Below are 22,153 nucleotides of genomic sequence, written 5' to 3' on the forward strand. Positions count from 1 at the left end.
CTGAAGACTCTTTTAATTGCTTATATTCTTAAATACTAGTGGCAAGCAATTGGAAAGTGAAATAAAAAATAAGCCTATTTACAGTAACATCCAAACCATGAAATATGTAGGAATACATCTTAAAAGGTGTTCAAGTCCACTATGTTGAAAACTAAAACATTGCTGAGAGAAAGAAGGCCTGCATAAATGTTTTGGTTGAAGTACTGAAGAAAATCTGGCCTCATACAGATACGTAATTGAGAAAAGAGGGATATGTTAATGTCCTTTGCATTAATTTGGGGTATTTGATACAATACCAACACTCTCCAGGGGCAGTTTCTTAAAGGTTAGTTGCAATACGAATCAGAAACTAATATCAATGAATTTTCTTGTACTCAGTTGCGTTAAATCTGTTTATTGTGCACTTTGAATGGACCTCTGACCCATGTGTGATTTTATAACATCATGCTTTAAATATTTGGAAAATATCCTTTAACTAGTTCTGCAGACCTTACAAATGTTGAAACATTTCATTATTTAATACTAAAAAATTCACGTATCACTAACGATCTCATAAAAGTCGAAGCTGTCAAGTGCAATCCAAGTTTTGCAACATTCTGATTTTTGTTTGAAAGCTCAAATTTTATCATTGGCCACAAATACCGTCACTTGTTTTCCATGAAGTGACAGGTTCACTTGGTTAACTTTTAAAAATCATGTCTGCTAAACAATGAAGTCCTAACGACCGTAGTTTGTCAATCATTCTTTCAAATAAAAATGTTTCCAGAAAAAAAGCAACTAGTTACGTTGTAACAAACAAGCCACACAAGTGCTTTTCCTGGAGACAACCATTGTACTTGGGTATGCAACAGAAACCATTCATGCGCACTTTCCATTTCATCACACAAAGTACGCACTCTGCTTGAGATTTAATAGAAGTAATTATTTTTACTGCATCAAGGACGTTCTCCAGTGAAATTGACTTTTTTTTAACTGAGTGCGCAGCAGTGAGGAATGTATTATAACCAGGACGATGGTTGCCAAGGCTTTGGCCGTTAAGCTGTCTGGCTGTGGCTTGTGAACCATACGAGGAAGAAGGCACATCACGTCTTGGTAATACAGCTGTGTCTTCCTGGGGTGCCCTGAAATGGTCCTGGGGCCCCCAGGGGTCTGCAGATCACAGAGAACTGCTCGAAATACAGCCTTAGTGTTTGGGGAAGAGATTTCAGCCACTAAGTGATAAATTCTGGGGCTTTAGAGAGGTGCTCATTGAATTACTCTTTCAGCTTTTCTGAAGATTGAATTTTTTAAATGAGGACAACAGAGAATGGGAGAAGGCTAATTGGAGACAGACACACAGAAAACTTTTTGAAGAGCTTTCTTGAAAGGGGGGCCAAGAAATAGGCCATAGGGAGAAGGAGACATGTCATCAGAGAGTTTGAAATGAAAGGAAGGGGGAGGCTGGCGGTGCTGGTGAGAGATGGGCCTTCCGAGGACCTGAGAAGGGGCCGGTCTTCCCACGAGAGGGCCCAGTTCTGGGGGGTGCAAGTGGGGAAGCTCTCTTCTATCCGTCGCTCCCATTTCCCCGGGGGAATTGTGAGCCACCAGCTGAGAGGCGGTGGGAGAAGGCCGTGGGAAGGTGAGCGCCGTCTGGGGCAGTGAGAGTAAGCGGGCTGGGCCCGAGATGTGGTTCCCTGGTTCCCGGGAGGTCCTGGCGTCACAACGTTGGTGACCGTGCAACATGAAGTGATACTGAGCAGAAGGGTTGAGTTTCCGTTGGACTGGGTCTGCGTTGTGGTTCAGCTGAGCAAGGACGACAGATCAGAAAGGGTGGGTAGAGTGACTGGACAGCACGGTGCTGACTGGCTGAGGAGGGGAGGGCAAGGGCATAGAGGGAGCGGAAGGCCGGCTGGTTCTGGGGGTTCCCGGGGTTCCGGTGGAGCTGATGGTGGAGAGGGAGAGGGCTGGAAAGCAGGGGCCAGGGCTAGGGGCTGTTTGCGGTCAGGGTCGTGAGGAGTGTGTGGCCAGTCCCAACAGTGCCGAGGTCTGTAGAAAGGCCACGGGGTGATGACGAGGGGCTCGAGGGACGAATCACTGTGGACAGTGACAGCCTGTTATGACTCAGTAACCTGCAGAGCAGTGAGCCAGGCACGCAAACCCCAGGGGCCCAGGGGAAGGGCCCAGGGCGGGGATGTGACTGCAGGGAGGAGGGACAGGTGTGTGGTCAGAGGGCGATTTGGAGCAGACAGTGTCTGGAGATGAGGGATCGAGAATGACCTGGAAGCAGTACAGAGGCAAAAGGGCACCGCTGCCACCTCCAGGCCCCGGGGGGAGAGGACCCAGGCGCCTCTGAAGGTGTGGGGGAGAATCCACCCTCGGGAGAGCGGCCTCAAGAGGGAGGAAGCAGCATGAGGACGAGAACCACAGCGCACAGGTCTGGGGCCCAGAGTGCGCGGTGGAGCTGAGGCCAGAAGCGGGGGCGTCGGAGGTGAATGGCATTGGGATTGGAGTCTAAGGGGGAGGGATGGTCATAAGGAGGAACTGGAAAAAAATGTTAAGGTTTAAAGATATGTGTTTACCAGACTTCCTCTTAATGTGCCCCAAAATGACCAGGTTAGAAGCAGAACACTTCAAACAAGTGCATTTGACTCAGTGGGACATTTATGGTATCATTTTTCTCTGTTACAAATAATGAGGAATGAACATCTCTGCAGGCTTCTCTTTGGTTTTGTTTAAAGATTTTGTAGGGTAGGGGACTGAGATTTGATCAGGTCTTGAAAACCATCTTGCAAGAGACTTAGAATAACCTCTTTGTTGGATAATTCTGAAGCTGAGAATTCAGGATTTCGGTGGTGATGTCCGAGGTGAGGCCAAGATTAATGGAGAAGCTGCTGAACTGGGTGAAGGGGCCGGAAGGTGGCTGGGGGGATGGGCTTGGACAGGGGAGGAGAAGTGGCATCCCGGGGCCATCTGTATCCCTCTGGGGCCCCTCAGCAGACAGAAACCAGACAGTAACTTACAGAGGGAAGTTTGCTATCAAGGAGTACTAAAGCTTAATGGAAGGATAATTAATTATACAGATGGGAAGAGAATTCTGAAACTGCGCCAGGGCGGAAGGAGAGAACCAGGAAATGCAAGCTTGCAAAGCAGTCAGTCCCTGGCCCAGGCTGCACTTTGGGCCTCAGAGGGGAGCTGTGGTCACAGCCCATCGGATGGCGAGGTGCCCTGGGTGCTGGCACGGGGCCGTCCACAGACCCAGCAAGTAAGGGGCGGAGGTGCTCAGGGCGCAGCCACCAGCACAAGCCCCGCAGTACCTGCGGTCCAGTGGGAGGGTCGCCTTGAGCTGGACACCAGGCCCTGGCCACGGCCGCAGGGTCCTGAGGGACTGACTGGGTCAGAGCATCCCTGGATATCCCCCCACCACACACACCACTAATGAGTGTGCAACAGGGGAAGAAAGTGCAAAATAACAAATCCCACCCTTCCTCCTGCTGCGTCCCCCGGCGCCCTGCACTGACCAGCCTTGCGTCATGCCCGCGGAGAAGGGGAAACGCCTGGTGTCCAGTCTGTTCTCACAGAGCAGTGCGGACAGTGAATTCGGATCTGAGAAGCCCTGAGTCGACAATGGCACAGCACCCACTCCAGACAACGTGCCAGGGAGACGAGAAATGCCAGTAAAACATTGGGAAGGGACTCAGTTCAGTCCCCACCTTCTCTCAGTGCTTGGAGTCATGTAGATGTGTATGCAGTCGACGCTCATTCTCTGCAGATTCCCTGTTCATAGACATGCACAGAGAGGTGACCATTTGAGTATCCCAGCACACACGTGCCAGACGAGTCAGACGGGGCGACGCCCTGCCTTCTTGTTCCAGCTCTCACACTCCAACATGTCTTCTGCACGGGAAGTTTAGTGCCGCATTTTTGTGCTCTTTGTTGGAGATGTCACTATGTATGTGTCCCACAAGTGTGGTGCTGATGACTGTCTGGTGTCCCCAAGTACAGGAAGGCTGCGAGGTGCTGTCCAGAGAAACGCTTCCTTCAGGCACCAGTTACAGTGCTGTTGTCTGAGTTCACGGTTCACGAATCAATGATATGTATGAAATAAGGTGTCTTTAGACAGAAACACACAAAACAAGGTTATGAATTGTTGGGTTGGTGAAAACGTTGTGACCAGAGGCTCACAGGAACCTCACCCTGTCATTCCCCCTGGGAGCAGTGGTCACATTGGCTAGTTCAGCGCTGGCAGCGACTGTATAGAACATAAAACCACTGTGGGTGATGAGAATTGACTGTCCCCCCAAAGCAACGATGTACAAAGTAATGAAACAACGAGAGGCGTGGAAGAGTGTGGGGAGGATCTTAGTTATTAATTCATGCCATGCACAAATAGGAAATTACTGGTGTAAGAGTTATAACTGGGTCATAACTACTTGTCTTGTTTCTAATCCAAGATCTTTGCATATAGCTTCTTGACAATGACAGTAAAGTTGATACCAAGACCCAGGAGTCCCAATGCTGGTAGTACTCTGGAGACACTAACCCTTGCAATTTACACCATGATGTGTTAGTTATCTATTGCAGTGTAACGAATTGCCCCAAAACTTAGAAACTTAGACACTTAGATAACAAGCATTTGTTATTTCTCAGTTTCTGTGCATCAGAATCTCAGTGCACCTAGCTGGGTGCCCCTGGTTCGAGGTTTCTCACGAGGTTGGCATCAAGCTGTCAGCCAGGCTGCAGCCCCGTCTGAGAGTGCCCAGGGCCTCTGTCTGCAAGCTCGCTCTCACAGTCCGTGCTTGACTCACAGCCGGTGTGGGAGGCAGTTCCTGAGGGCTGCTAGGCTTAGGGCCTCGGTTCTTGACTGGCTGTTGGCTGGGGCCCTCAGATCCTTACCACATGGCCTCGCCAGAGGGCAGCTCCCATCGTGGCAGCTGGCATCCCTCTAAATGGGCAAAGGAGAACTTGAGGGGGCTCCCAAGTCAGAAGCCACAGTCTTCATAACCTTGTCTTGGAAGTTACACCTCATCACCCTGCTGCCTTCTGTCCACTAGCAGTGAGTCGCTACACAGAGCTTACACCAACATGGAAGGGATTCCACAAGGACGAGAACGTAAGGAGTCGGATCATCGGGCCGTGGAGACTGCCTACCGCAGACGCATACAAGGATGTTCACCGTAACAGCCAAGAATCGGACACCACGTAAAAGTCCAGCCAGTGGGGAAGGATTCATACATCATTGTGTGATCGTGAACCGTATTACTGTACAGCAGTTAACAGACGTGAACCAGATCTTCACATCTGATCGGGGGTAAGCAAATAAACATGATGAGGAGTGATAGGAGCGTATACAGGCTGGCATGTACAGCACAAGTCCACGTGTGCAGATTTCAAGTGTGTAAGAACACTATGTATTGTTTGTGGCTACATGGGCAGATGGAGTGAGAGTGTAAAACCACGTGGACGGCAGTGGGAAAGATGACCTGAGTGGAGCTGTATTAAAACAGAGCCGGAGCAGCCGTTTCAGAGGAACTGCCTTGCTCGTCTTGTTGTCTTTATCTTCCACACTGGACCAAACGGCCAACATTCCAAGAAGTCAGTGAGGACGAGAATATCCTGTCTGTCACGACTAATGGAACTGGACTTGGCTGATGGCCGGATCTCAGGCCAGTCTCTGAAGTACAAACCTTGCCTTGCTCATTGAGCCCCAGTGAGCTCTCTTGAATACAACTCGCCTCATCTTCCTCCCTTTTTCCCATAAAAACTCTGAGCCCCTCTCCTGTGATCAGGACACTGTTTGGCTTTCTACCCGAATCTCCGCTCCCGAATTGCAATCCTTTGATCCCAAATAAACGCTTTGCCTCTTAAACGGGTTTCTGTTTTGTAGGTTGACGGGAGTGACGTCTGCCACCTTTAGGAGAGGTCACCTCCGGGAGGGGCGGTGGCGGTGGAGGGAGGAAGGGTACAGAGGAGACACCAGTCTTTTCATTTTATTACTGTTTTTTGAGGGAGATCTGAAGCAAATACATTTAAATAAATACATTTTAAGGACAAAATAAGAAAGATGGGATTAGAACAGCTCTGCTTGGTTTCTCTGAGTCCGTCTCGGCTTTCTCTGTCTCCATCCCCCGACGCTGCGGCTCGCTGAGCTTCAAGATCCCAGTGCAGCTGGGAAACAACTTGGGATTTCCTGTTTTACTGTTTACGACTGCCACAATGCTATCACCAGTGAATTTAATTCAAATGTTTTTCGAAACAGCTACAAAAATGGCATTTCAGATGCGTCAGTGAGTCAGTCCCATTCCCTTTCTGCTAAAAGATACCTTTTCATTACTGTCATCTGCAGGGATGGTGTTTCTGACAGTTCATGTAATTCAAGAAAATCTAAGCCAATTTTGCAAGCAAAACAACATAGACCACTACATCAAATAGCACATTAAGTCTCTAATCCGTAACAATGACGCTATCTCCTTATTTTGGTAGTTTTGAAATTCTCTCTGGAAAAGAAAGAGGGGGGAACGTGTGCACGGCAGCCAACAGAACGAGGCCCTTTCATTCCAGGCAGCGTGGACCCTCCGCCCGGGCGGGAAGCCCGGGATTAAAATTACAGCTATTGAAGTGTGCTTCAAAGTTTCCACAAAAAGAATAAAGCCGTTAATGTACATGCCAGTAACGACACCGATTTGCATTCTCTACCTCCCATGGGCAGCCTGGGTAGTAACAATGGCAAGATCTTACAACAAAGGGAATTGGTGGGGCACTTTCCATGTGGTGGGAAAATTCCTCTTAACGACAGAGGTAATGAGAAGCGCGGTCATGAGAAGCGCGGTCAGGCTAATGAGTGGAGACCGCATGGACACGTTCAAATAGACTGTCAGTCTTAGAGTAATGAGACAAATAAACATCAGCCGTGCAGGCAGCAGCAAATTCTCGCAGCAACAGTAGAAAGAAGAGAGCCAGCCCTGATGGCCTGGTGGTTAAAGTTCAGCACACTCCGCTGCAGCGGCCCGGGTTCAGTTCCCAGGCACGGAACCACACCACCCATCTGTCAATAGCCATGCTGTGGTGGTGGCTCACACAGAAGAACTAGAAAGACCTACAGGTAGAGTATACAACTAGGTACTGGGGCTTTGGGGAGGGGAAAAAAAAAAGGAAGATTGGCAACAGATGTTAGCTCAGGGCGAATCTTTCGCAGCAAAAAAAAAAAGAAAACGCCAGGTCGATGATACCAGAGGGAAACTGACCAGAGCCTTCAGCGGGTGCCCTGCCTGTTCGTCCAGCTGACGGCCCCTACCTGGTGACCATCCTTTGTGTTAATTTCTCCTTTTGAGGTGATTGCTGTGGTTTCTGTCTCCTGGAGGCTGTGACGGAGACAACGGGTGAGGACCTTCTCACCTGCGTTCGACGCTGACCTTCCAGAAATGTGAAATCCCCTCAGAGCCTTCTCGCCCTTGGCTACAACAAGCCAGTTCCAGATGGAATTTCAGTTTTGAACCAAGACACAAATTTGTTGAGGTGACACCTGCCAAGCACAGCATTCGTGTGAAAGCCACTCTGGCGCATTTGATGAGGCCCGGAGGCTCGAGGGAGGACGGCCTTTGTGATCCGAGGACAGGGGCTCGTGAACCTGGAGTCATGATGGCTCTCGGCCGTTTCTCTTTGGGCCCCGCTGGGACAGGGAGGTGTGCAGCCGTCACCCCCTGACGCTCCAGCCAAGAGCCACGGGAAAAAGGAAGAAAACAAAAGGAGGAGGAAGAAGAACCGTGGGAGCAGCACGAACCTCACTGTCTGAGAGCAGGAGGGCTGGTATCGGCATTAGCAGCCCACAGGGGGTTCTGTCCCCACGGGGAGACAGGGACATGTGGAAACGGATGGGCACAGTGAGTGTTATTTTGTCCTGGTCCAGGGGAGCATTCTTTACCCTAGACTCACCTGTGTTAGTTGTGCTTGCTAAGGGACGTTTCAGTTTTCGCTCAGTTTTGTGGCCTAGGTAACACAGAAGAGTGGGGACATCACTGGGCTGGTAGGCGGGCGTGTGGGTTACCAAGCACCAGATGCGCTAATGGGAACAGGGTTGTCAGGTTGTCAAAACAAAGCCCGTCGGAGACACTCACAGCCAGGAGCAGAGGAGGCATGGTGAATGGTGTGACATGGTCCCCTGGAACAGAAAAAGGGCGTTAGCTAGAAATTAGTAATTCTGAGTAAACTGTGGTCCTTAGTTATGATGTGTATCAACGTGGTTCCTTAATTCCAACAGATGTACCATACCAGTGTCAGTGTTAATAACAGGGGTGTTAGATGGGAACTCTCTGTACTGTCTCCGCAATGTTTCTGTAAACGTTAAACTTCTAAAAAAAAGTATTTTAAGTGGGTTCTGTAAAAATTGCCAGCATTTCCTGGATGTGCCCCAGATGGGCACAGAACTGACCCTCAGGTCGAGGAGAGCAAGGTCTGGGCATCCACCCTGTGGACCCTGTTACGTGCAGGACAGCCAGGAACACTGCCCGGTAGGGTGATGGGCGGTCCCACTAATGAAGAATTATTCCCACCTTTTGAAAGGAAGGTGGTGTTTAACCTAGAATCTTGTTAACAACCAGGCTAGCGCTGAAATGAAGGGGTAACAACTGGGAATGTTTATCACCCACTCATGGGTTCTGAGGGAATTCCCACAGCATGTCCTTCGCCAAGCTGACCAACCATCCAGATTGGCTTGGTCTGAGGGGGTCCTGGGACACGGGACTTTTAATGCACAATGAGGAAAGTCCCAGTCAAACTGCAGTGAGTCGCTCCTAACTCCTGAAATAATCGCCAGTCAGTGCCACGGGGTGTGGAGAGAGTAGAGACAGGCAGATGGTCAGGGCAGCCCAGTGACCACATCAGCATGTGCTAGACAGTGTAACACGGGGGCTGCTGGGAATGACCCAGGGGGGTCTAGATAACTCGTCAACCTAGACCCCCACACTGGACGACTGGAGGTGCAAGTGTTATTTGCTTTTGTTTTAGTAAAAAGAGAACCTGAATTACCCAGTAATAACTGGGAACATTGCCACATTGCTACCTGACTACGCCTCCTAGACATGGCCTCTGAGATGAGAGCTATTAGCCAAATAACACAGGGGACCGCAGTGCAAGCAGCGGCTGGACTAGGCTTCACGGTCAAAGGTACCAAACTGAACAGGCCGGGAACACCTTCCTCCCCATCACCACCTGGAGAATAAAGCAGGAAATATCTTTTAACAAGTCTCGTTCAAAACTTTATTTGATCCAAATGATTTCTATAGAAGAGGAGCTGAAAAGCATTCATTTTGACAGAAGTATTTTATCTTTCTATCACTGTATGGAGTATTCCACATTAAAAGAAAAAGCCAGGCCGACTGCTCCCCTACTGGAACAATGTGAATAAGAGCCATAATACCAGGTCCACATTTGTGAAGTATAGAGTTCAGATCAGAATGAGAAAACTGGGTGAACCCTGAGGTGTCGAACTGGACTTGGAGGCATCCGTGTGAACTCAGGTATCTCAATATAGACAGACAGATACAAAAACAAATCTGGATGTAAATGTGCACACATGCACACACACACACAATGGGATACACAGTGTGAGGGAGGAAGAAATTTTCCTCTACCCTTCTAGGTTCTTCTGGCTGGTCTAAGAATTAGATTGACATGAGACAGATTAATAGGAGAAAATCTAATTTCATTTTATACATATGGGAACCCCACATACATGAGAGGGTCAGAGACAAAAAGGTAAAATGGGGTATTTGTGCCACCTTGAGCCAAAGAATAGGGTAGGATTCACAGGACGATAAGAAGAGCAGGTGTTCAGTAATTAGAGGTTTGCTCTGTCATACAGATGGGTCATAAAAATTTATTTCTGGTAATAACTCTTATTATGGGCAAGGCCCCCAATTTAAATTCTTTAAGGTAGAGGCGAAAGTTTCTCTTGAGCCCTCAGGGTCTCGCTTGCCTTTAGCTCAAAATATTCCACATGTCAAAGTGGCATGTGGTGGGGAGGCCGGTTCTGAACTCCTTCAACAGGAAGGGTGCGCCCCTAATAGGATGCGAGTGGGAGAAGGAAGGACATCATGGTTCAAACCGGGGACACCAGCACAAACGCTGCTCCACATTCTCTAGGGAGCCCCTGCTCTCCGTCCCAGGTGACTACTGATGGTCCTGTTGTGTGCAACCCGTCCAGATCTACCAAGTTACGGAGAAGTCCCCACTGACTTGCTGGGTGTAGGTGGTACCTAACCCACGTGCTCCTGCACCCAGAGATCAGCACTGGCAGGAAGGGTCCCACGAGCCGACGGCGCTGTCGGAGGGAGGCCTCAGGCCCTGGTGGTGGGTCCTGCTGGCTGGGATACAAGGGCCAGAGGGCCCTTTTCCCTTTCTGCCCCCTCCCGGGTCTTTGTGTTCTTCTGCTCCATCCCTGCTGAGACTCAACCAACACCTCTTTCCTCCTGAAGAAGGAGGTGTCCGGTCCTGTAAGGTCCTGCGTAGGAAGGGAAGAAGGAAGATGCCCTCCTATCAGGATGAGGTGTCCGCTAAACCAGTTAGTCAGCCCCAGCGTAGTGTGCTGGCCAGTCTCTGTCACTTTTCTCTTTTTTTCAAAGGACCCATTTTACTGTACTTTTTTGGTTTGACCTGGAACCGTAGTAGAGGAGTGGGTATGTCCTCTGCCTCAGAAGAGGGAGGAGGGCAGATGACCCCATCTCGCTGCATAAATAATGAAGCAATCTGCATCTTTGACTGCTTTTCCCGTATTTGGTATCATGTCTGGAACGTAGAATCCCAGAAGTAAAATAATGGGACCATCGTGTACGAATATCTCCAGGGCTCTTGTACATAGGACCAACTTCATCTCCAAAAGGAAGACAGCATTTAAATTCTGGCACACTCATTTTTTAAAAATGTTTGCGTGTGGGCGAGGGGTTGGGAACAGAGGTGTGGGAGGTAATTTGGTGGTAATCATGGAAGGCTGTGATGCACGAAGGTGCGTTCTGTGCCCGTAGGCTCCCTAAGACAGGGATGGCGGATGCTTCCTTTCCCAGATGCCTGTGATTCAGCGTGTCCCACCAGGTACCTGGTTGGTGTTTGTTGTTGAAAATTAAGTGACACAGGTGATGTACATATTGAAAATATTTAAGTCTTAAAAAGAGGACTAAACACAGTAAGGGCTCATCTGTCTGATGAAAAAAATACGTATAGCCATGCCATAGAAGAGATCTCTTTTAAAAAGATGCTGAAGACTGGCACAGAGAGGGAACAAGATGAAGGAAAAAGTTAGCATTTCCTAGGAAGTCTGGGACCAGATGGAGCCAAGAGTAATTTTGCTTCCAGGAGCAGAGTCAAGGACAAGACCCAGCAGCGGGGGTGTCGCTCTCATGATTAACGACGCTGCCCAGGAAGCCTGGGGGAGACCCCAAATGCCCACCACGGTCGGGTCTGCCTTTAACCTCATCATTTTATTCAAATTACTTCAGCTATCAACCCCGGAAACCAACTTTAATTAAGTTGGCTTCTTGACTATGTGTGGATTTTTAAAGTTGGAATGGTGATACTTAAAGTATTAATGGCTATTTTTGAAACTGGAAAGGGAATACTTCATTTCACCTTGAGAGAGCAGCTCGTGGAAAAGAAGTTAGAAACACGCTACAAGAGAATTTAAAGTGCCGTTTGTGTTGAGCCATCAGACTGGCTGAAGTTATGTATGCGGTCATGGAGGAAGTCATCGCTCTGCTCCCCCTACCTGGCTCTTAATTTCTGCCTGTAAAGATTGGAAACTTTTCTCTGAAACTCATTTTGTTTATGGAATGTGACAGAATGTGTTTCTCCCTAATTCAGGAGTTTACCCTTAAAGTGATAAGACAACCCAATTGATCAATCTGCATAACGAATAAAGAAATGCAAATTAAAACAACCACCACCAGAACGCTGACTAGTCCTGTCAGACTTGGTGGAGAGGAAAGCACGGTGACATGGAGCAGCTCAGTGGGCCGCCTCCGCTGCCCCAAGCACAACCTCCTCACGTACAGGTTCCAGAATCAGTTTCTTAAAGTTTCAATGTATTTGTTTGGGACAAAACATTTTCCACTGAGTGTAACTAGGGGTTTGACCCTAACTGTACGATGGTTTCAGTGCAGGGAAATTGCAGCTGCAGCCTTTTATGTGCTGCTTTCCCCCCTCCCTCCTCTGCAGGGCAGGATTTGCCCTGAGCTAACATCTGTTGCCAATCTTCCTCTTCTTGTTTCCTCCCCAAAACCCCAGTGCGTGGTTGTGTATGCTAGCTGTAAGTCCTTCTAGTTCTTCTATGTGAGCCGCTGCCACAGCATGACAATTGACGGACAGGTGGTGTGGTTCCACGACTGGGAAATGAACCCCGGCCGCTCAAGTGGTGAGAGCGCCAAACTTGAACCACTAGACCGTCAGGGCTGGCTCTTACATGCTTCTTGATCAGCTACATGATCTTTCCATGACTCGTTTGCGTGCTCTCTCCAGCTCTCTGTGGGATGGCCTTTCTCGCTGGTATCAGCTGTTGGTGATATCAGTCCTTCTCTCTGGATGGCACATTTTCCACCTTTCTGTCGCTTGTTTTTTAACTTTGTTCTAATGCCTTTAACCCACAGAAGATTTTTGTCAACTCTGTCCTTCTCTTCTTTGATGGTTTCTGAATTTAATTTCTTATGTAAAATTGCTTTCCCAGCCATAGGATTTCAAAAACATTCTGCTACATATTCCGTGAGTTCTTTCGGGGTCTTGTTTTATGCATAGTTCTCAATCCACTTAGAACTTATGGTTGCATGTGATATGAGGCCAGCGTTAACTTTTATTTTCTTCTGAATAGACAGGTACTGCCCCCAAATATTTATTGAATGGCTTCCTTCCACACTGTTTTGAAGTGCCACCTTTATCATATGGTAAATTCCCATATGTACTTGGACAGGCCTCTAGTTTCTGTTCCGTTCCTCTGATCATGTGACTGTGTTTATTTCAGTTTCCCACGTTTCTTTTCTATGATGTTCTTGTTATTCTTATATACTTATTTTTCCTGTTGAACATTAGAATTAAGTGATCAACTGCATTGCATCTCTATATTAATTTAAAAAGGACTGGCATGTTCATGTTACTCTCTTCCCGTTTGGGATGCCTCTCCTTCGTTTGGGTCTTTAGTAATGCTATTTTATATATTTATTTATATATATGTACATATATAATATACATCACATAGATATGTGCTATACTTATTCTTGGATGTTTCTCAGTTTCTGCTACTGTTATGAATGGAATTTTTTTTCTATTTCATTTTCTAATAATATCAATATAAAAGAATTTTTTTTGCATAAATTTGTCTCATATCCAGTCATCTTGCTGAATTCTCCTATTCTAATGCTTTTTTGGCTAAGGCTTTTAAATTTCCAGTCATACTTTATCTTACACCATACACAAAAATTAACTCAAAATGGTTTAAAGACTTAAATGTAAGATCTGAAACTGTTTGACTCCTATAAGAAAACGTAGGGGGGAAAGCCTCCTTGACATTGGGCTCAGCAATGATGGCTCGGATATGACACCAAAAGCACAGGCAACAAAAGCAAAAATAGACAAGTGGAACTACATCTAACTAAAGAGCTACACAGCAAAGGAAACAACCGAGTGAAAAGGCAGTCTACAGAATGGGAGAAAATATTTGCAAACCACCTATCTGATAAAGGGTTAATTTCCAAAATATGTAAGAAACTCCTACAACTCAATAGCAAAAAACCAAATAACCCAATTTAAAAACGGGCGAAGGACTTAAGTAGACATTTCTCCAAAGAAGACATACAAATGGCCAGCAGGTACGTGAAAAGGTGCTCAACTTTTTTCACTAATCATCAGGGAAATGCAAATCAAAACCCCAACGAGATATCATCTCACACCGTTAGGATGACTATTATATTTAAAAAAAAAAAAAAAGCTAAGTGTTGGTGAGGATGTGGAGAAATCGGAACCCTTGTACACTGTTCATGGGAATGTAAAATGGTGTAGCTGCTATATAAAACAGTATGGAGCTCCCTCAAAAAGTTAGAAATAGAACTACCTTATGATCCAGCAGTCCTACTTCTGGGTATATATCCAAAAGAAATGAAATCAGGATCTTGAAGTGATATATGCACTTTCGTATTCATTTCAGTATTATTCGCAACAGCCAGGATGTGGAAACAACCCAACTGTCCATTGACAAACAAATAGATAAAGAAAATGTATATACATTCAATGGAATATTATTCAGCCTTACAAAAGAAGGAAATCCTACCGTTTGAGACAACATGGATGGACCCGGAGGATGTTATGCTAAGTGAAATAAGCTAGACACAGAAGGAGAAATACTGCATGTTCCTCTCACATGAGGCGTCTAGACTAGTCAGACGTATGGAAGTAGACAGTAGAATGGTGGTTACCAGGGGGATGCGGGGAGGGAGATGTGGGGAGTGGTGTTCTATGGGTATACAGTTCCCGTTCTACAAGTGAGTAAGTCCCAGAGATCTGCTGTACGACACAGTGCCTACAGTTCATAGGAAGATATTGTGCACTTAAAAGGTGGTAAATCTCATGGTAAGTGTTACTACCACAGAAAACCAAAGACACAAGGAAACTTTTCGAGATGGTGGTATGTTCATCACTTTGTGGTGACAGTGACACGAGTGTATACATCTGCCCAAACTCACCCAATTGTATACATTAATAAAGCTGGAAAAAATATAGTTAAATTTTAGCCATTAAAAAAAATTAAACTAATGCTAGTTTGGCTTTTTTTTTGGCAATATTGACTTGCTCAATTTTCTTGCTTTATGGCTTTGATTGAAATGTCTGAAGCAGTATTACATAATGGGCATTTCTAAAGTGTTTCTGCCCTTAATGCCTTCAGTATCTCATCATTTAAGATCATAGTTGTTGGTTTCTGGAAAGTACCCTTTGTTATATTTTTTAAGTTCCCCTCTGTTTCTGTTTACATCAAGTTTGTGATGAGGAAATCTGTTGGATTTTATCAGGTGCACTTTGGCCGTGTAGTGACAAAGTCACATGCGTTTTCCTCTTTGGTGTGTTGGATGTAATGAGTTGTGTCAATGGCTCTCTTCATGATGAAGCGTCTCCGTGTTCCTGGGCTGAACCTCCTTGACCACAGAGTGTGTTTTTGAATATCTCTGGTTTCGGTTAGCTGAGATTTCGCCTGGTGCATCTGCCTCTGTGCTCGTCAGGAGCTGTGCCTGTGGGGAGGGGCGTCTTTGAGGTCTTTTGTGAAGGTTTTATGAAATGATGGGTCGTTTGTCTATATGTTTCTCTGTTCTAGAACAGTTTGTGTGAATGGGGATTACATGTTCCCTGGATATTTGGTCAAATCACTTGAAAAACTGTCTGGCTTCGGCAGCTTTCCACATTTTTTAGGGTAGTCTTTGCTATCCTCCTCCCAGGATTATGTGGTCATCACCTGTTCAGGCTTATTCTTACTTTGGGGGTGAATTTTTCTACAAAGTCATTAATTTCATCCATATTTTCAAATTCCTTGACCAAACGTTGTGCGGATAGTCCTTACAGTACTTTTCATCTCCTTCTTCTCTGTCATCGCATCTTCTTTCTCATTCTTAATGTTTATCTGCATCCCCTCTCGCTTTTCCTAAAAGTCAGGCTCACCAGGAGCTTGTCTTTCCTAAATGTATTTTAAAAACAACCAGCTTTTAGTATTATTTATGAGTTCAACTTTTTTTTGTATTCTACTTTATTAACTTCACTTTGATCGCTCAATTTTATCCTTCTTATTCTCTTGTGGTTGTTCTTTTTCTGGTTTCTTATGTTGAAAGTTTCTTAAAACCTTTAAGATGAAGCATATGTACTTGTTTTATTGATTTCTATACCAGTTACTTATGAGTGTTTTGTCTTTTGATCTGGGAATCATTCTTAAAAGTGTTTTTCAGATTTCCAAATGGATAAATGTTTTGGCTTCTTACTATTAATTCTCAGATCAGATAGTATGATCTGTAAGAACTTTACCCTTCACCATTTATGAAAAACTCCTACATATCAAGAACATGAAGAAATTTGGGGAAATTTCTATTGTCATAAGAAAAGAATGTACAAGACACACGCACACGCACACACACACACTTGTTAATTCTTATTTGAATCCTGAATGTCTGTTTATTTATTTCCTTCTTGACTGGTCAGATTGTGAGAGAGGGGTATTCAAGCTTCCCACTGGGGTTGGGATTTTAACAAACTCTCCTATATTTTCAGGTTTTGCCTGATACGTGTGGTTTGGTACACTGACTGTTTACCTTTTTAGTGAGCTATTTTTTTTAACTTTGCAACATGTCCCTTTGCCCAGCTGATGCCTGGGTGCTGTAGTGGTCCCTCCAGACCCCCGTCCCCCACTCACTGCCCTGGGAGGCTGACCCACCACAGACGGCCTCCACAGGCCCCTGCACCCTGGCCTCTGGTGAATCTCAGCGAGTGGAACGCCCAGAGGATTGGGGAGGAGCCCCACTTTATTCCCAGCTCCTCTCCTGTGGGTCTGCCTCAGGTTCTTCCTGTCATGGTGACCCCTTCCACTGACCCTCTCCCTCTGGGTCCTAGTAACACTGCTTCCCCCACCCTTCCGAAACTTGGAGAAAGAACAGTCCTACAGTCACCAGCCACCGAGTGTTATGCGTGGTGCCCGAGACGCTGCCCCACCTTTGTAAACAGTCCCGTTCCTGCGCCCTCCGCCAACTCCCCGAATGTGCGGGTGCCGTCCACCCCCGTTCTCTCTCCTTTGGGCCTTATGTTCCCACTTTGCCTGCTTTGCTGCTGTTTTGCATTTGCCTGTTCTTTTATTTTATTTCTTTAATTTTTTTGGCTGTCTCATAAAAATAATCTAGTTCAGTTCCATTTTGTTTCTTTTTCCTCTAATCTGAGTGGTTGGGAGGGAACACCAGGGTGCTCTGGGGTGATGTTCTGTTCCTTGACCAGGGTGATGGTTTCACCCTGTTCACTCATGATCATCCTTCAAGCCACGCAATAGTGATCGCCCATTTCACCATATGTGTGTTATAACTCAGTGAAAATGTGGAAACAGAACAAAGCTGTGCAGTCCTGTGATGCTGACAGGTCCCCAGACAGAGCAATAAAAGCTCGATCCTTCTCAGTGTTATGATAGGGTCCCACTGTTTCCTCAGCGTGAAGACAGGATGCTGCTTGTAGAAGGAATATTCTTTCTTTAATAAAGATACTAACAGTGTTTGAGAAATATATTTCCTTAGGCTCTTAGTAGAGAAGCCAGCAGGCCCTTACACTTTGCTGGAGTGAAGGCAGAAGGAGGACTGCAGAGCCCATGTTCTCCTTGCTCATGGGACCAGGGCCCGCCCCCTACCTGTCCCCACCGTGCCTGGATGAGCACAGCAGAACATCAAGGTGGAAACCTCATTTGACCATCAAGGTCCTTCCAATGTAAACCTAGCTGGACATCAAGGTTTATCTAGTGGAAGTCTGAAGTGAATATCAAGGTCCATCAATGGAAGCCTAGCTAGACCTCAAGGTTCATCCAACACAGTCAAGTAACATCCAGCTCAGTCAGAACTGAGCATCAAGGCCTGTCCAATGAAAGCCTGGGCTCCTTGAAATAACACAGTGAAGGGAGGGGTCAAGGAGGGTTCCTGTGCCCTCTGGGGAAGAGATGAAGTTCTTGGCCTGAGGGACTTGTAGCCCATGTGAGGCATGGGCAGGAACCCAAGGGCAGAGGAGCCAGCTTGGTGTGGAGGGAGCTTCCCTGGTTCCATGTCTTGAGGTGGATCCCCCACCCTGCGCATAGGAGAAATATTCTTTCTTCTTAAGAATCAGCATACTTCACCAAAGGTGCCTCCCCTCATGCCGCTGGGCCTATAAGTCTCCTCCTCTTCTCTAGATGGAAAAGTGGGGCACCCAAGCCACCATGTACAAGGAGCTCCCCCACTGGCTCCCAGGAGCCAAAGCCCCAGGTGCTGGTGGGATCCTCTCCAGGCTGAGGCCATAGGCCAACTTTTCTTTCTCTACAGTAACTGCTCGCTCCTCAGCAGGCTGGGTGGGAGACCGTGGGAGAAGGGGTAACAAGGCAAGCCAACATCTTCCCAAGACCCCCTTTATCCCATGTCTGTGAACACCACCTATCGGCTCAGGATTCAGCCCAAATCCCCTTCCTGAGCTTCAGCTCTGAATATTCATCTGCCTTTTAGAAGGTTCTACCTGGGTGCCCCGTTTTCATCCTCAAACCCAATCATCCTCCTATGTTCCCTATCCTGGCTAAGGGTGACGCCCGCACCCTGCTCCCAAAGCTGGAGGAGGTGAATGGCCCTTGCCTCCTCCCTCTTCCTCACCTCCAGGAGCCACTCCTCGAATCACAGTGATTGTAACTCCTGGGGGTTTCCGGAATCTCCCCTCCCCTCCATCCTCACTGACGCTGCCTTCATTCAGGCTTTTATTTGCTCTTCTTGGGCTGTAACTCTCTCCTTTGTTTGAACACTTCTGTCTGACTTCCACACCATTGACAGAGTTCTTTCTAAAACATGGACAGTGGATTAAGACCTTTTAATGCCGAACTGAGTCCAGACCCCCTTACTGTGAAACCTGAGGGGTTCTGCTGGCCTGAGGGTCTCCCCTTCTCCCAGGGAAGGGCGGAGAGGACGAGAGAAGGAGAGGACCTCAGAGCCACCTAGATAGGTTGGTCTGGTGGGTAAGAGGGACAGCAGAAAGGCCATGGCACAGGCTCTGGAGAGCCACACAGTCTGGGCTCACACCTCCATCCTCCCGGCTGTGAAATGGAGGAACAGCGTCCTCGTCACAGATTAAGAATTGAATTAGTCAATGCATAGAACTTCCTTAAAAGGTGCCTGGCCCGTGGAAAGCACTGCATAGGAATTAGTTATTACTACCTGTGTCAGTGTCCTAGGGCTACCATAACAAAGTACCACAAATGGGGGGGCTTAAAAAGCAGACTTATTGTCTCACAGTCTGGAGGCCAGAAGTCTGAAATGAAGCTGTTGGCAGGGTTGGTTCCTTCCGAGGCTGTGAGGGAAGGGTCTGTCCCAGGCCTGTCTCCTCAGCGTGTACATCTCTGCCTTCATCTGCACACAGTGTTCTCCTTGTGTGTGTCCCTGTCTCTGTGTCCAAATTCCCCCTCTTATAAGAACACAGTCGTATTGGACTACGGCCCATTCTAATGACCTCATCTTAACTTGATCATCTACAGAGACAGTATTTCCAAATAAGGTCACATTCACAAATACCAGGGGTTAGGACTGCAACATCTTTTAGGGGGGACGTGATTTAACCCATGATATAGTCACATGAAAATATCTAGTTGGCAATGAATAAATGAGTATTTTGGGACTCAAGAAGATCTAAGAAGGTATATAGATTTAGTTGTCAGATTCTAGATGATAATGGGAATGGGTGAGTTTCTTGTGTAGGAAGAAAAAAGAACAGGAAATATTGTCATTTAAAGGATGGCTAGGGGAAGAGGACACTGATAAGACTGATAAGACATGAGCAGGATTGCAGGATGAGAACCGAGAGCAGGGTGGACTGAAACCGTGGAATAGAGAATTCAGGAAGGAGGGTGTGCTCCACGGTGTCCACAGCCACTGGAAGATAAGTAGGGAAAGAACTGGAAAAGTGTCCAATCAAACTGGAGGCGAAGGGGCCACTTATGAGAGTGGGTTTGTGGAATGGTGGGGACCAGAGCCAGACAGCGAGGTTGATGGCAAAGAGAAGCTGTGAGTTTGGGCAGCTCTCGTTAATGTCAACTCTAAAGGGAGGCAGTGGAGCAGTAGCCAGAGAGGATCACAGAGTGGGGGAGGGGGGCGGGATTCACGACAGAGACTTGGGCACGCTCCTGTCTTGAGGGAAATGAGTGGTAGGGAGGAAGGCCACCACACCACAGGACACAGAAGGGACAACTGACAGATCGAAGTCCTTAAAAATTAGAAAAATCAACCATAAATCTAAGTCCAATAATCACTATTTTTAATGAGGGACCCAATGTTTTAATGTAATAAATAGAGCTAGGATCCGTGCAGTCCTGGAGACACTTATGGCCAGAGGCGCTCTCAGATTACTCCGTGGTCAGACTGCAGCCCAGCTCAGCTATTATTTAAATTTTGGAAGCTTAGACCTTTGGTCATAGTTGATTCAAAGCAGGTCACTAGATTAGCCAAAGATTCTGTATTGGAGATGGAGGATGGAGAATGAGAGTCTCACTGCCTGGTGCCCAGTGGCCAGGAAATAAATACTGGCTCCTGGCTGGTCCTTTTAAAAAGCTTACACTTGTTTGGTATGTAGCAGGACCAAATTTACAGATGTGACCCAAAGATATAACTTCCATATATCTTATAACCAAAATCCTATCTTGCTCTAGAGGTTCCATTCTGCAATGAAGCAGAAGGATAGATGGATGGATGGATGGATGGATGGATGGATGGATGGATGGATGGATAGATAGATAGATAGACAGACAGACAGATAGGGAATTAGGCAGACAAAAATATATAGAGTTAGACAGAGTTAACATAGGGCCTGTTACAGTTTGTGCATTGAAAGAAATTTGCCGAACACTGGAATGTTTTAACGGCTCCCCAGGGATGCCAATGGGCAGCCAAGTTATCCAAGTTGTAATTTCAAGAGGAGTCATGGAATTCCAACTCTGTTTGATTTTGGAGTTCTTTTATCGTGTGTAACTTTCCATCAAATATAAGTGTCGACTCTTGGTGAAGGGAGATGATGCGTCAACAGTTTCTGCTCAGCCACATTGCTCCTTGAAACTCTTCCTCCACCCAAACGAGGCTGCGGCAGGCGGCTCAGGACGGAGAGCATCCGATCTGAACATGCTTGGGCTCCTAGTGGCGCATTTTGCAGCATGTTGTTGTTAGGATCCATTACTGCCTCATTTGCCACAACTAATACTGCTTGTATGATGATTAAAAATCTTAAGTTTCTGCCATTTTGCCCAAGAATAAGTAAATTAAACAACATCTCCACAAGGAGGAAGGGCGAGTGGTCACTGGAAATTTGACATGGTTTGTGGAAATGATTCTTGGCTGCGCTGTCTAGAGGCGTCCCCAACCCCCCACCCCCCAGGCAGACTTTGTGCCCAGGGAACCTAACCTGGACTGAGATCGAGTGTGCACACATACACGTAAAGCACACGCATGACGCACACACACATCACACCCACACGGCACATGCAGACACACACACACAACACAGAAGCAGTTGTTGTCTGGCTCCCTCAGCCCGGCTCTGAGAGCCCACAGTCATGACAATAGCTGAAACGGCCCCACATTATCTTGAATTACCTTGTCTTTAAAAGAAAATGTCCTCATAATCTTTTGATCCACCGTGGAGGGTCTGTAACTTGGAGCAAGTAAATTTATCTGTCTTTTTCTGCAAATCATTATTTCTGTTCTTCAGGGTGAGGCAAACAACGAGATTGAGCTGTCATGGTTGGAACTTAGGTTATAGATGTTTCTGGCAAAATGTGTGAAACGTATCGTGAAATAGAAGGTGAACTCGAGGGACGTCTATGTGTGGCGCCCAGACCTGAAACATGGCATCGCTGGAGCTATCTTTTCACTTGGACCTGAGATGAAAATTCGTGTTTAAATAAATGTTCTTCTTTTTTCCCCATTATTTCAGTTCTTGGATTCTTCATCAAACAATTCAAGAACCTTACCTAAAAGTAGACAAAAGAGTGGTTTGATAAATAGCAGTATCTTTGTATCTATTGTATCTCATTTTGGCCAAATGACCCACTTCATGCTGGACTGCTTCCCCAGACATCACGTGGAATTATTTTATGTGTCTGTAACATTATCGTGTGGAAAATTACTGAATGCTTTTGAGGTCTGTGCCAATAAAACGTCTTCTAGTGTGATCTGTGGAGATGGGCCTGTGTCATCGTCCCTCATCCGGGACCTCCAGTGTGATCTGTGGAGACGGACCTGGGTCATCATCCCTCCCTGGGGACCTCTGCTGTGATCTGTGGAGACGGGCCTGGGTCATCGTCCCTCCCTGGGGACCTCCAGTGTGATCTGTGGAGACAGGCCTGGGTCATCGTCCCTCATCTGGGAGCTCTGGTGTGATCTGTGGAGACGGACCTACGTCATCATCCCTCACTGGGGACCTG

This window comes from Ceratotherium simum, chromosome 10 (genome assembly GCF_057802395.1).
Source record: "Ceratotherium simum simum isolate JZ-2026a chromosome 10, ASM5780239v1, whole genome shotgun sequence".
Classification (NCBI taxonomy): domain Eukaryota; kingdom Metazoa; phylum Chordata; class Mammalia; order Perissodactyla; family Rhinocerotidae; genus Ceratotherium; species Ceratotherium simum.